This window comes from Myxine glutinosa, chromosome 13 (assembly GCF_964187855.1).
Source record: "Myxine glutinosa chromosome 13, kmMyxGlut1.1, whole genome shotgun sequence".
Taxonomy (NCBI): domain Eukaryota; kingdom Metazoa; phylum Chordata; class Myxini; order Myxiniformes; family Myxinidae; genus Myxine; species Myxine glutinosa.
In genome coordinates, this window is record NC_136273.1 from 653,082 (window position 1) to 665,581 (window position 12,500).

General features: G+C 47.1%; 1 protein-coding gene across 1 annotated transcript in view; it reads right to left on the reverse strand.

The window, feature by feature from the left end:
* The window catches only part of LOC137439183 (uncharacterized), a 320,724-nt gene that overhangs the window by 73,522 nt on the left and 234,702 nt on the right, over positions 1-12,500 (reverse strand). The gene's annotated exons all lie outside the window — the stretch shown is intronic.

The window sequence follows — 12,500 nt, forward strand, 5'->3', positions numbered from 1 at the left end:
GAGAGGGGAGAGAGGGGAGAGAGGAGAGAGAGGAGAGAGAGGAGAGAGAGGAGAGGAGAGAGAGAGGAGAGAGAGAGGGGAGAGAGGGGAGAGAGGGGAGAGAGGGGAGAGAGAGGAGAGAGGGGAGAGAGGGGAGAGAGGGGAGAGAAGGGAGAGAGAGAGAGAGAGAGAGGAGAGAGGAGAGAGAGGAGAGAGAGGGGAGAGAGAGGAGAGAGAGGGGAGAGAGAGGAGAGAGAGGGGAGAGAGAGGAGAGAGGAGAGAGAGGAGAGAGAGGGGAGAGAGAGGAGAGAGGGGAGAGAGGGGAGAGAGGAGAGAGAGGAGAGAGAGGAGAGAGAGGAGAGAGAGGGGAGAGAGGAGAGAGAGGAGAGAGAGGAGAGAGAGGAGAGAGAGGGGAGAGAGGAGAGAGAGGGAGAGAGGGGAGAGAGGAGAGAGAGGAGAGAGAGGAGAGAGAGGAGAGAGAGGGGAGAGAGGGGAGAGAGAGGAGAGAGAGGAGAGAGAGGGGAGAGAGGGGAGAGAGGGGAGAGAGGAGAGAGAGGAGAGGAGAGAGAGGAGAGAGAGGAGACAGAGGAGAGAGAGGAGAGAGAGGAGAGAGAGGAGAGGAGAGAGAGAGGAGAGAGAGAGAGGAGAGAGAGGGAGAGAGAGGGGAGAGAGAGGGGAGAGAGGGGAGAGAGGGGGGAGAGGAGAGAGGGGAGAGAGTGGAGAGAGGAGAGAGAGGAGAGAGGAGAGGAGAGAGAGAGGAGAGAGAGGAGAGAGAGGGGAGAGAGAGAGGAGAGAGAGAGGAGAGAGAGGGGAGAGAGAGGGAGAGAGGGGAGAGAGGGGGAGAGGAGAGAGGGGAGAGAGGGAGAGAGAGGAGAGAGAGGAGAGAGAGGAGAGAGAGGGGAGAGAGGGGAGAGAGGGGAGAGAGAGGGGAGAGAGGGGAGAGAGGGGAGAGAGAGGAGAGAGAGGAGAGAGAGGAGAGAGAGGAGAGAGAGGAGAGAGGAGAGGAGAGAGAGGGGAGAGAGAGGAGAGAGAGGAGAGAGAGGGGAGAGAGGGGAGAGAGGGGAGAGAGGAGAGAGAGGAGAGAGAGGAGAGAGAGGAGAGAGAGGGAGAGAGGGGAGAGAGGGGAGAGAGAGGGATGAGAGGGGAGAGAGAGGAGAGAGAGGAGAGAGAGGAGAGAGAGGAGAGAGGAGAGGAGAGAGAGGGGAGAGAGGGGAGAGAGGGGAGAGAGGGGAGAGAGGAGAGTGAGGAGAGTGAGGAGAGAGAGGGGAGAGAGGGGGAGAGGGGAGAGAGGGGAGAGAGGAGAGAGAGGAGAGAGAGGAGAGAGAGGAGAGAGAGGAGAGAGAGGAGGGGAGGGGGGAGAGGGGGGAGAGGGGAGAGAGGGGAGAGAGGGGAGAGAGGGGAGAGAGGGGAGAGAGGAGAGAGAGAGGGGAGAGAGGGGAGAGAGGGTGAGAGGGGAGAGAGGGGAGAGAGGGGAGAGAGGGGAGAGAGGAGAGGAGAGGGGAGAGAGAGGGGAGAGAGGGGAGAGAGGGGAGAGAGGAGAGAGAGGGAGAGAGGGGAGAGAGGGGGAGAGAGGGGAGGAGTGAGGAGAGAGGGGTGAGAGGGGAGAGAGGAGGAGAGAGAGGGAGAGAGAGGGAGAGAGAGGAGAGAGAGGAGAGAGAGGAGAGAGAAGAGAGAGGGGAGAGAGAGAGGAGAGAGAGGGAGAGAGGAGAGAGAGAGAGAGAGAGGAGAGAGAGGGGAGAGAGGGGAGAGAGGGGAGAGAGGAGAGAGAGGAGAGAGAGGAGAGAGAGGAGAGAGAGGGGAGAGAGGGAGAGAGGGGAGAGAGAGGGGAGAGAGGGGAGAGAGGAGAGAGAGGAGAGAGAGGAGAGAGAGGAGAGAAGAGGAGAGAAGAGGAGAGAAGAGAGAAGAGGAGAGAAGAGGAGAGAGGAGAGAGAGGAGAGGAGAGGAGAGAGAGGAGAGAAGAGGAGAGGAGAGAGAGAGGAGAGAGAGAGAGGAGAGAAGAGGAGAGGAGAGAGAGGAGAGAGGAGAGAGGAGAGAGAGAGAGATAGAGAGAGAGAGAGTCTGACATTCATGTGACATGGCCATAGCTGTTGATGGATAATTATTGCCTCAACGTTGGTAGTGCTTGCTTTGTCAAGTACTCTGATGTCTGTGTGCCTATGCTCCCATTTAATCCTCAAGATTTGGTGCAAACAACATTGATGAGGTCTCTCCAGGATATACAGATGCCCGCTTTATGTCGACCAGATTTCAGAACCATACAGCAGAGTTGGAAAGGCAACTGCCCGATAAACAAGGAACTTGGTTCCAGGACAAACATCACGATCATTAAAGACTCTATTCCTGAGACGTGCGAAGGCAGTGCTGCCACAATTCAGACGGTGTTGGATCTCTACATCCATGTTTGCCTTCGAAGAGAGATGGTGAGTGAGACCGATGTGATCCATATTCCCAAAAATCTCTGCATCGATTCGGATGGTAGGAGCTTGCAGTGCCTTACTAGGAGATGCCTGATACAGGACTTTGGTCTGCTTAATGTGAGCTTCCCCTGGCATTGAGCTTCCCACTCTGCCAACCCTTCTCCATTGTCATGAGATGCCAGCTGCTCACGACTCGTAGCTCCTACATGACACGAACAAGCACGTGCAACAATGAATTTCAATTGGGGCTCCAACTGACACTGGCCCACATTGGGTTCTACCATTATACTTCTCTTACCCACTGCCCCATGGTCGCTATCACACACCCCTCCGTGAGAAGTCAATAACCCCAGGCGCCAGGTCGACTCCGACAGTGTCCATGACCACTGCCGATTCCAGCTCACCCATGATGACGGATGCAGCCTCGCTACCCAACGCAAGCCCGGACCCGCACACCAGCGGCCCATCCTCGCTGCCATCCTAAGCAGGCTCGCCCATCGCTGCACACATCACAGCCTCCGCCATCTGACACACCAGCTCAGGTTCGGTTGTCTGCACATACCTTGGAGCTGGGGCCACGTTGCACACAGTCAGTCCCGGGCGAGCCAGAAGAACCCCTGCTGGGTCTAACCGAATACCCCCAAGCGCGATACCACAAACCACGAAAGTTGCTTCGCACACCACAGAGCCGAACCTGTCATCCTCTAAAAACTCTGCACTGTTCGTCACATGAACGGTCTCTTCCTGGAGAAAAGCAACCTTCACCCCAGCACAATGTTTGTCAGGGCCATTCTCCAACAAACATCCTTTTTTTTTGTTTTGTATACAATATCAAGGCTCGTGTAAGAGCTAACATTAATCACAAAAAAAAAACAGACACATAACATATAATAAAGGGAGCGAGAGACAAGATGGGGAGAGAGAGGGAAGCACACAAGTACAACAGCAGAGAACAGGGACGGGAGGGAGAGGGCTTGGAGCGAGGAGGCATGGGAAGGGGGGTGGGGGGGTGGGAGAGGTATAAAACACATGGACACTGCTAGGACTTCCAGGAAAGAAGTTGGCATTTCAAAAAGGTGGATCTGGGGTGAATTAACGGGGGTAGAAAAGATCAAGGTTTTGGATTAGGGAAGATAAGAGATGGTGGTGAACAGCTGTTTTAAAGACCTGGAGGGAGAAGTGGGATTGAAGAGAGTGAGGGAGTTTGTTCCAGAGGTGGGAGAAAAGAGGATTGAAAGGGCGAATGTGAGCAGAGAGTCTTGATTTTGGCAGTTTCACCAGAAGAGGGTTGCTGGCAGGTCTTGTGCGACCTGCAGGAATATTTTGGGGACAGAGCACAGACAGAGCTGGGAGAGCTAGGCCGGAGAGGAGTCAGGAGAAGACAGAAAGACCACCAACCTGCCTGCGGTGAGTGAGTGAAAGGCCCTCACAATCAGCTTCATCGCGGGAGATTCCAATGATTCTGAAGGCTTTGGTTTCAACAGCGTGAAGCCGAGCTAGGTGTGAGGAACTCAGGTGTGCCAAGGAAGAACTTCGCACGATGGAGAATGGCCAGTCGGCGACTGGCTTTGGAGGCCAGCTTGGAAATATGGTTTTCCCAGGAAAGATCATAGCAGACAGTGAGACCCAAAAGCTTGAGTGACAGAACTTCTTGGAGAGGACTGTTGAGAAAGTAGATGGGAGGGACTTACATGGGGTCTTTTCGGAGAGACAAAGTGAGAGTGTGAGATTTGTCAGGATTGAAAGACATGTTCCACTTGTTTGATCAGTCTGTGATTTTGTCCAGGTCTGCAGAGAGTGAGGTGGCTGCAGACTGCCGATCTGAGGGATGAGGTATGGAACGGCAGAGAGTGGAGTCATCAGCAAAGAGATAGAGAGGATTTTTCAGAGAGTCGGAGAGATCACTGATGAAGACCAGAAAAAACACAGGGCCCAGAACACTGCCTTGGGGAAATCCAGCCTGAACAGGATTGGGACATAAGAGAAATCCATTCAGGGCCACACGTTGACTATGACCAGAGAGGAAGTCCGCAGGGCATGCGTGGAGATTTCAATGGATACCATTGGAAAAGAGTTTGGTGAGCAGAGCTGGGTGCCAGACCGTATCGAAGGCACGTGATATGTCAAGGGAGGCAGCTCTGATTTCCTGTTTGACATTGAGGACCTCCATCCATGGTTGAGACAGCAGAAGGAGCATGTCCAGAGTAGAATGACCAAGTCTGAATCCAAATTGATGATCCGAGATCAAGCCATTGGAGAAGAGGAAGAATGTAATATCAAAGAAATGATGGATTCCATGACCTTGATGATTATTGGGAGCAGGCTGATTGGTCTGTAGTTGATGGATCTGCTTTTGTACCTTTTTGTGCAAGGCGGTAATGTTGGCTGATTTCCAAGCTGATGGCAGAAGACCTTGGGGAAAAGAGAAGGTGAAGAGAACAGAGAGAGGGTGAGATAGAGCAGAAGAGCAGGATTTTAGGACCCATGGGGTGATGCCATCTGTTCCAGTTACAGAATCAGAGTCGAGGTTTGACAGAAACTTCTCCATCTTGTCAGGAGAGAAGGACACAGAGTCCAGGAGCAGTTGGGTTCGACTGGTAAGGTGGGTACAGAGAGAGATGGGTTAGGGACACAATATTTTCAGGCAAACACAAAGTTGAGGCATTCAGCTTTTTCACGTGCGGAGTGAGCTGTGTGGCCGTTTGAGGTAAGGGAGGGGATGGAGGGGGAATAAACACCAGAAACAGATTTGACCAGACACCACCAGGATTTGGAGAAGGGAGACAGGTTTGAGAGTTCAGTCTTGATATTAGAGATATTGTTTCCTGGCTCCCCTGAGGGTAGACACACCTGTTCCCGGCTTTGTGAAAGATTTACTTTCCAATTGCCTTCTTTTGGATTTACCTTCCATGAGGAGAAGGCAAGTTGTTTCAGGGCAACTGCCTCTCCACAAGATTCAGTGTACCATGGACGGGAGGAAGGGTATGACAACTGAAGAGACAAGATGGGATAAATCTGTGCATGAGAGAGAGCAGTTTGCTTTGGAAGAATTCCCAGGATGAGTTGATGTCAGAGGCAGGAGAGATTGGAGACCAGTTCAGATGATTGATGGCTGCTTGAAGACCGTGGCAGTCGGCCTGAGTGAAATGACAGACTCGTCAAGTCTAGAAGAGCAGATGCTCCATTGATTGAGATCCGGGTCGGGAAATTGACAGATTGTGTCAGTCCCAGTTGGTCGCAGAAGTCCTTTGCTGAGGTGCCATGGCTGGTGTGAGAGGTGCCCACACCCAGCCAGCTGGCATGATGACAGTTGAAGTCATCACATATGAGGAAGAGAGAGTTGGGATGAGTGGATAGAAGTTAGTCCATGTTATCTGACAGCGAGATGTAAATGGAGTCATCACTGTTTGGTGGCCGGTACAACACACACATGAACAAAAGGTGGGAGCGAAGGTGAAGCCATAGCGAGAGGTACTCCTGGGGGTGGGGTGGAGAGAGGACAGTGCAGGGAGAGTGAGGAAGATCGTTTTTTATAAAGATAGCAATCCCATCACCAGGACGAGGCTCAGGTCTTTCATACCAGAGGAGGGGGTAACCAGGGAGAGATATTAAGGAATCAGAGAAATCTTGAAGGAGGAAAGTTTCTGTTCAGCAGATTAAGTCTGGTTTGTCAGAAGCAGCCTGTATGGAGAGATCAGTCAGGTTTGCGTGAAGGCCCCAGATCTTTAAGGTCAATACCGTTAAGTAAGAGGAAGGGGGAACATCGGATGCAGGACAGGGGAGGGGAGGAGTAGGGTAAGATGAGGAAGAGGAGGAGGAGGTAGGAAGAGCTGCTGATAGTGTGTCGGAGATTTTAGAAGAGCTAGGAGAAAGGGAAGGATGAGAAGGACAAAGGGTTTGATGGTGATTGGAGGGTGATTGGATTGGACAAAGAGGTTGTGGGTCAAAGTGGATCAGAGGAACAAGGAGATAAGTTGAAGGAGTATGGTGAAAACTAGAATTGGAAAGGTAACGACTGGAGAGGATTGAGATACGAAGGAAGGAGAGGAAACGGGAGGGGCGAACCGCGTGGTCGAGGGAGGGGAAGCCACAAGGAGAGAAGGAAATCAAGATAAATTTTTGAGTTTTTTTTTTTTTTTGCATTAAGGGTGTAGTACTGGTGAACAGGTGATTTTTTATTTTTTTTAGCTGAACAGTTTCCTTCTAGTCTTATAAACAAGAATCATGCTATTAGAGGTCATAGAAGTACCCCTAATTATTGAAAAATTCAAATTTCAATTCAATTCAATCTCATATTTTGCATGAAATTTGTTATAACTTGGGAAATGCATCATTCTTTTGGACTGAAATTTGGACAGGATATTCAGAATATCACTTCCTTTAAAATGATGAAGGCTTTTGTTTATAGGAGTAGCCATTGTGGATTTATTGAAGGACAACCAAGTTTTATCTGGTAATTGGCATAATTAGCTAATTAGTGAACATTTGACATAATTTCACAAAATCCTCTCATCAGGTAGTAGAGTAACACATGTATAATACATGTACCAAGTTTTGTGTGAAAAGAATGATAGGTGACATAGAAGATAGAAGTAGAAATGTGTTCTTTGTTTTTCCTTGTTTTTTATTGACGGTCTAATTTATGCAAATTATATGCATGTAATATGACAAAGAAGCGTTGAAACTGGTCCCGAGTTAAAGCCAAGATTATATCTTTCAAGAAAAACTGAAAATTAGATATTAACTTGACTTTGTTTTTGTATAAAGGCCTCTCAAAGGTACCTATGTAGTTTTCTCAATTTTTCACCAGTACGACACCCTTAAACTTTAGACAAAGGTTAAGATGTTCGGGGGAAGTATGGGGTGAAAGAAAGACAAATAAAAAAGCAATACAGTGAGAGAACGAAAGTAAATGGACAACAAACAACCGCAGAGGAGACAGGAAAGCCTCGTGGGACCAGGCCTGAAAACGCGGCACGAACAACCAATGATTATACACAGGTATGATTATGCATGGTACAGGTAATAAGACTGGGAATAAGAGTTGCATGGCAAGTGAGTTGATGCAATGCAATTATTAGACAGCAAATATTTGCAGTCACAGGATTCCCAGAGAGTGGGGGTGAATGTTCATTTGAGATGGCAGTGAGGTCATTAAGTGAGCCGCTTTGTTCTGGAGGAATCAAGCTGACAATTTGTTGTTTGTGATCCCTCCATCCAGCAAGCAATGAGTATTCTATTACAATACTGACTAAAGTTTTGGAGATGGCAGAAAGGTCGTGAGGTAAGACACTCCATCCACAGTGCTTGCATGGTTGTCCTTGCAGAATTCTCAACCAATCATGGAACCAATATGGAAGCTGATGATGCAGATGCTGATGCCAGTAAAAGTCAGGGGGCGTCATGATCAAATCTCACACTCTTACTGTCTCTCTCCAAATAGACCGACTGGACAACCCTCCAATCTACTTTCTCAACAATCCTCTCCAAGAAGTTCTGTCACTCAAACTTTTTGGTCTCACTATCTGCCATGATCTTTCCTGGGAAAACCACATTTCCAAGCTGGCCTCCAAAGCCAGTCGCCGACTGGGCATCCTTCGTCGTGCGAAGTCCTTCCTTGGCACACCTGAGCTCCTCACCACATACAAGGCTTTCATCCACAGCTTGATGGAATACTGTTCCCCCCTCTGGGCCGGTGCTCCTGCCTCACACCTAGCTCGGCTTCACGCTGTTGAAACCAAAGCTTTCAGAATCATTGGAATCTCCCGCGATGAAGCTATCTCTGAGGGCCTTTCACTCACTCACCGCAGGCAGGTTTGGTGGGCTTTCTTCTTCAGAGTCCTCTCTGACCTTGCTCCCCCTGCTCTGTATGTGCTCTGTCCCCCCAATATTCCTACAGGATGCACAAAATCTGCCAGCAAACTATCTTCTGGTGAAACTGCCAAAATCAAGACTCTCTGCCCACCTTCACTCTTTCATTTCTCTTTTCTCCTGACTCTGGAACAAACTCCCACTCTCTTCAATCCCACTCCTCCCTCCAGGTCTTCAAAACAGCTGTTCAACACCATCTCTTTTCTTCTCCCATCCAATTGGTCTTTTCGACCCCCATTAATACACCCCAAATCCACCTCCTTCAAATTCGCCCCGTTTTCTTTCCTGAAAGTCCTTGAAGTGTCCATCTTGTTTATCCCATGTACACCGCCCCAGTCCTCTCCCTTCTACAGATCTCTCGATGTCCTCGTTACTTGTCCATTATGGCTTTGTCCGATGTCTAACTGAGGTCCAGTTTGGCTTTCGGCAGTCATGGTCTTCTTGTGATGTTCTATCCCTCATCACTGAACATGTGAATAGGGCTTTGGATCATCGTGGAGAAGCCAGGGTTGTTGCACTCGACATCTCAAAGGCTTTTGACAAAGTGTGGCACAAGGACCTCATCCATAAACTAATACCATACGGTATTTCTCAAAGATTGCTCGATATAATCTCAGATTTCCTTAAAAATTGCCAAAGTGGCAGATGAGGAACAGTCGTCCCACGTTCATAATACTAATGCTGGTGTTCCTCAAGGGTCTGTGTTGGGTCCAATATTGTTATTGTTGCACATGAATGATCTGCCTGATTGGATTCTTTCTCAATTAAGCATAACTCAACACTGCATACTACCTACCCGAGGATCTCGTGTCGTCCGACCTGTGACCATGCCATTACCACTCTCAATCAGGATATTGAGAGTGTGATAAACTAGGGAAAAGCCTGGCTTGTTACTTTCAACCAAAACCAGACCAACTTGTTGTCTGTGTCCTGTTAAAGATCACCTTGTTTTACAATCTTGTCTCTGGATTCTTCACCTTTTCAGGAACGTCCTGTTATCCGTCTGCTTGGATTGGATATCAGCTCAAACCTCAGCTGGGAAAAGTACATCTCTGGTATCGCTAAAAGAGCCTCCCAGTGCCTTGGCTGCATATTTCGTGCTCGGTGATACCTTTCTCAAGCTTCTATTCTCCAAACAGTCACGTAAAAAAGTAAGTACACCCCATGTAAAGTTTTGACGTTTTCAACATATTTCAACATACAGCTATTTGATCTTCATTTCAACAATATTGATAGATAAAGGTGATATAATATAACAAATATCATCAAACATTTACATTTTGTAGTCCATTGTATAATTTAAATAAACATAAATGCAAATTTCGCATGTGGAAAAAGTAAGTACACCACATGCAATGTTTTTAAAATCTTTTTAACCCCCGCTCTTGCGGGGAAAATGGCCTTAAAATGCATGTTGTGTTGTTGTGTGTATTTAAACAGTATCTATAGATAAAGGTGATCTAATTGAACAAAAAACAATGACAAATTGAATTTGCAATAATTTATTGAACAAAAAATTGTTGCACAGCATGCACAATTGCATGCACAGCTCGTTTCAAATCCCCCCACAACATCTCGATGGGATTTAGATCCGGGCTTTGACTTGGCCATTCCAGAACCCTCCATTTCTTTCTTTTCAGCCATTCCTTGGTGGATTTACTGGTATGTTTAGGGTCATTGTCATGTTGCAAGGTCCACCTTCGGTTGAGCTTCAACTCTCCGACAGATGGCCTCACATTATCCTCAAGCACCCTCTGGTACAATGAAGAATTCATAGTGGATTCTATGATGGTGAGCTGCCCAGGCCCTGATGCAGCAAAGTTTCGCCAAACCATAATATTTCCACCACCATGCTTGACAGTTGGTATCAGGTTCTTGTGGTCAAATGCTGTCTTTGGTTTTCGCCAAACATGTCTTCTGGTACTGTGGCCAAATAGCTCTACCTTTGACTCATCTGTCCAGAGCACATTGTTCCAGAAGTGCTGGTCTTTGCCGAGGTGTTCATTGGCAAACTTTAGTCTTGCCCTGATGATCTTTCTGGACAGCAAAGGTTTCCCCCTGGCACACCTCCCATGTAGATGAAATTTGTGCAGCCTCTTTCTAATGGTAGACTCGTGCACTTTGACATCAACAGTGGCAAGAGCTACCTGTAGGTCCCGTGATGACATTCTGGGGGTTCTTAGAGACTTCTTTCAGCATCTTGCGGTCTGCTCTCGGGCTGAACTTGCTGGGGCGGCCTGGCCTGAACAAGTTGGCAGTTGTTTGGAATCTTCTCCACTTGTAGATGATCTTCCGGACAGTCGAATGATTGATTTCAAATTGTTTGGAGATCTTTTTAAATCCCTTCCCAGACTCGTAGGCATCTATAGCCTTCTTTCTGAAGGCCTCAGAGAGCTCTTTTGATCTAGGCATGGTGACGTCACACACTTCAACAACAAAGAGCAAACCAAACGAAATGTCTGAGGTTTAAATAAGACAGGTTCCTCCAAGATCCTCTCTAACGATGTTCTAATCATTTGCACCTGAGCTGGTGCACATGATTCTAATTTTAGGTATTTGAAGTAGTGATAAATGTAGGGGTGTACTTACTTTTTCCACATGCGAAATTTGCATTTATGTTTATTTAAATTATACAATGGACTACAAAATGTAAATGTTTCATGATATCTGTTATATTATATCACCTTTATCTATCAATATTGTTGAAATTAAGATCAAATAGCTGTATGTTGAAATATGTTGAAAAAGTCAAAACTTTACATGGGGTGTACTTACTTTTTCACGTGACTGTATATACAAGGCCACGATACGACCTGTTATGGAGTATCACTGCCATATTTGGGCTGGTGACTCAGCCTGTCACCTATCTCTTCTTGACAGAATCCAGCAACGTGCCGCCATTCTAGTGGGGCAGGGGTTGGCATCATCCCAGGAACCTCTCTCAGTCCGCTGCTCTGTTGCTTCCTTGAGCCTTTTCTATCGATATTATCATGGAATGTGCTCCGAGGGTCTTTCACAGGTTGTTCCACCTGTGCATATTTTCAGTCGCTCCACACGTTTGGCAGTTTTTTTCCCATTCATACACTGTATCTGTCCCGAGGTGCAAGACTATGAGGTATTCTTCTAGTTTTTTTTCCCCCGTACTGCATCACTCTGGAACAGTTTACCTGCATCTTGATTCTTGATTTCTCCTCGAACCAAACCTACCTCAATTCAAGAGGAATGTCAATAGATCGCTCCTTTCTTTCTAATATCTATACTTTTCTTTCCTTTGCGTGGCCCCCACCTCGAGGGGCCTTATAGGCTCTGTGGTGGGCAAAATCCCATAAAAAAAGAAAGAAATAACTTGAAAAATTGAAGATTTTTCAAGTATATTGGTCGTTGCGAAGCTTATTCTGTCTGTTTGTTTGTCACTCGCCTGCAGGTCACAATTCTAAACCGATCACCATGAAACTTCAACAAGTTGCAGAGGTCATCACAATTGAGAAACCTAATGATTTTGAAGTCAAAGGTCATCTGGAGGTCGAACTTCTAAAATTTCCATTTTTCATCCGATTGACTTGAAAATTGAACAGAACTTGTATAATTGAGTCACTAAATTGGCAAACCAACTATTTTTGAGGTCAAAAGTCAACTCAAGGTCAAACCTCCAAAATCATCAATATTCATGTGTGAAACCATCAATTTTCATCCGATTGAATTCGGGATTGAACAGCATTTGCAGTCACTAAATGGGGAAACCAACTATTTTTTTGAGGTCAAAAGATCAACTCAAGGTCAAACGTCTAAAATCATCAATATTCATCTGATAAATTGTCACTTTTCATCCTATTGACCTGAGCTTTGATTAAGATCGTCAAGTTTAATGTTGATGAAATGGACAATTTGATGGATCAATGGCAACCTTTTTGGGGGGGGAGGGGTGGTGGATTTTGCAAGTATCGTGCTCTGCATGACGTCTTCTTGTTCTCTTCTGTTGTTGTGCTACCCTCTCTCTCGCCCTCTTGTCTCTCGCTCCCTTTATTACGTTTCATGCGTGTTTCTGTTTCTGTTTATGTGGTTTTTGTGTTAGCTCTTACACAAGAGCCTTGACTTTGCATGCAAAAAAAATAAAAAAATCTGGCTGACTTGTCTCACTGGAGACTGTCATGACATGACACGTCTCAGGAATTATTGTATCTTGGCACTTGTCATTACAACCTTGATGTTGACAGTCTTACTGCAAGTACATGT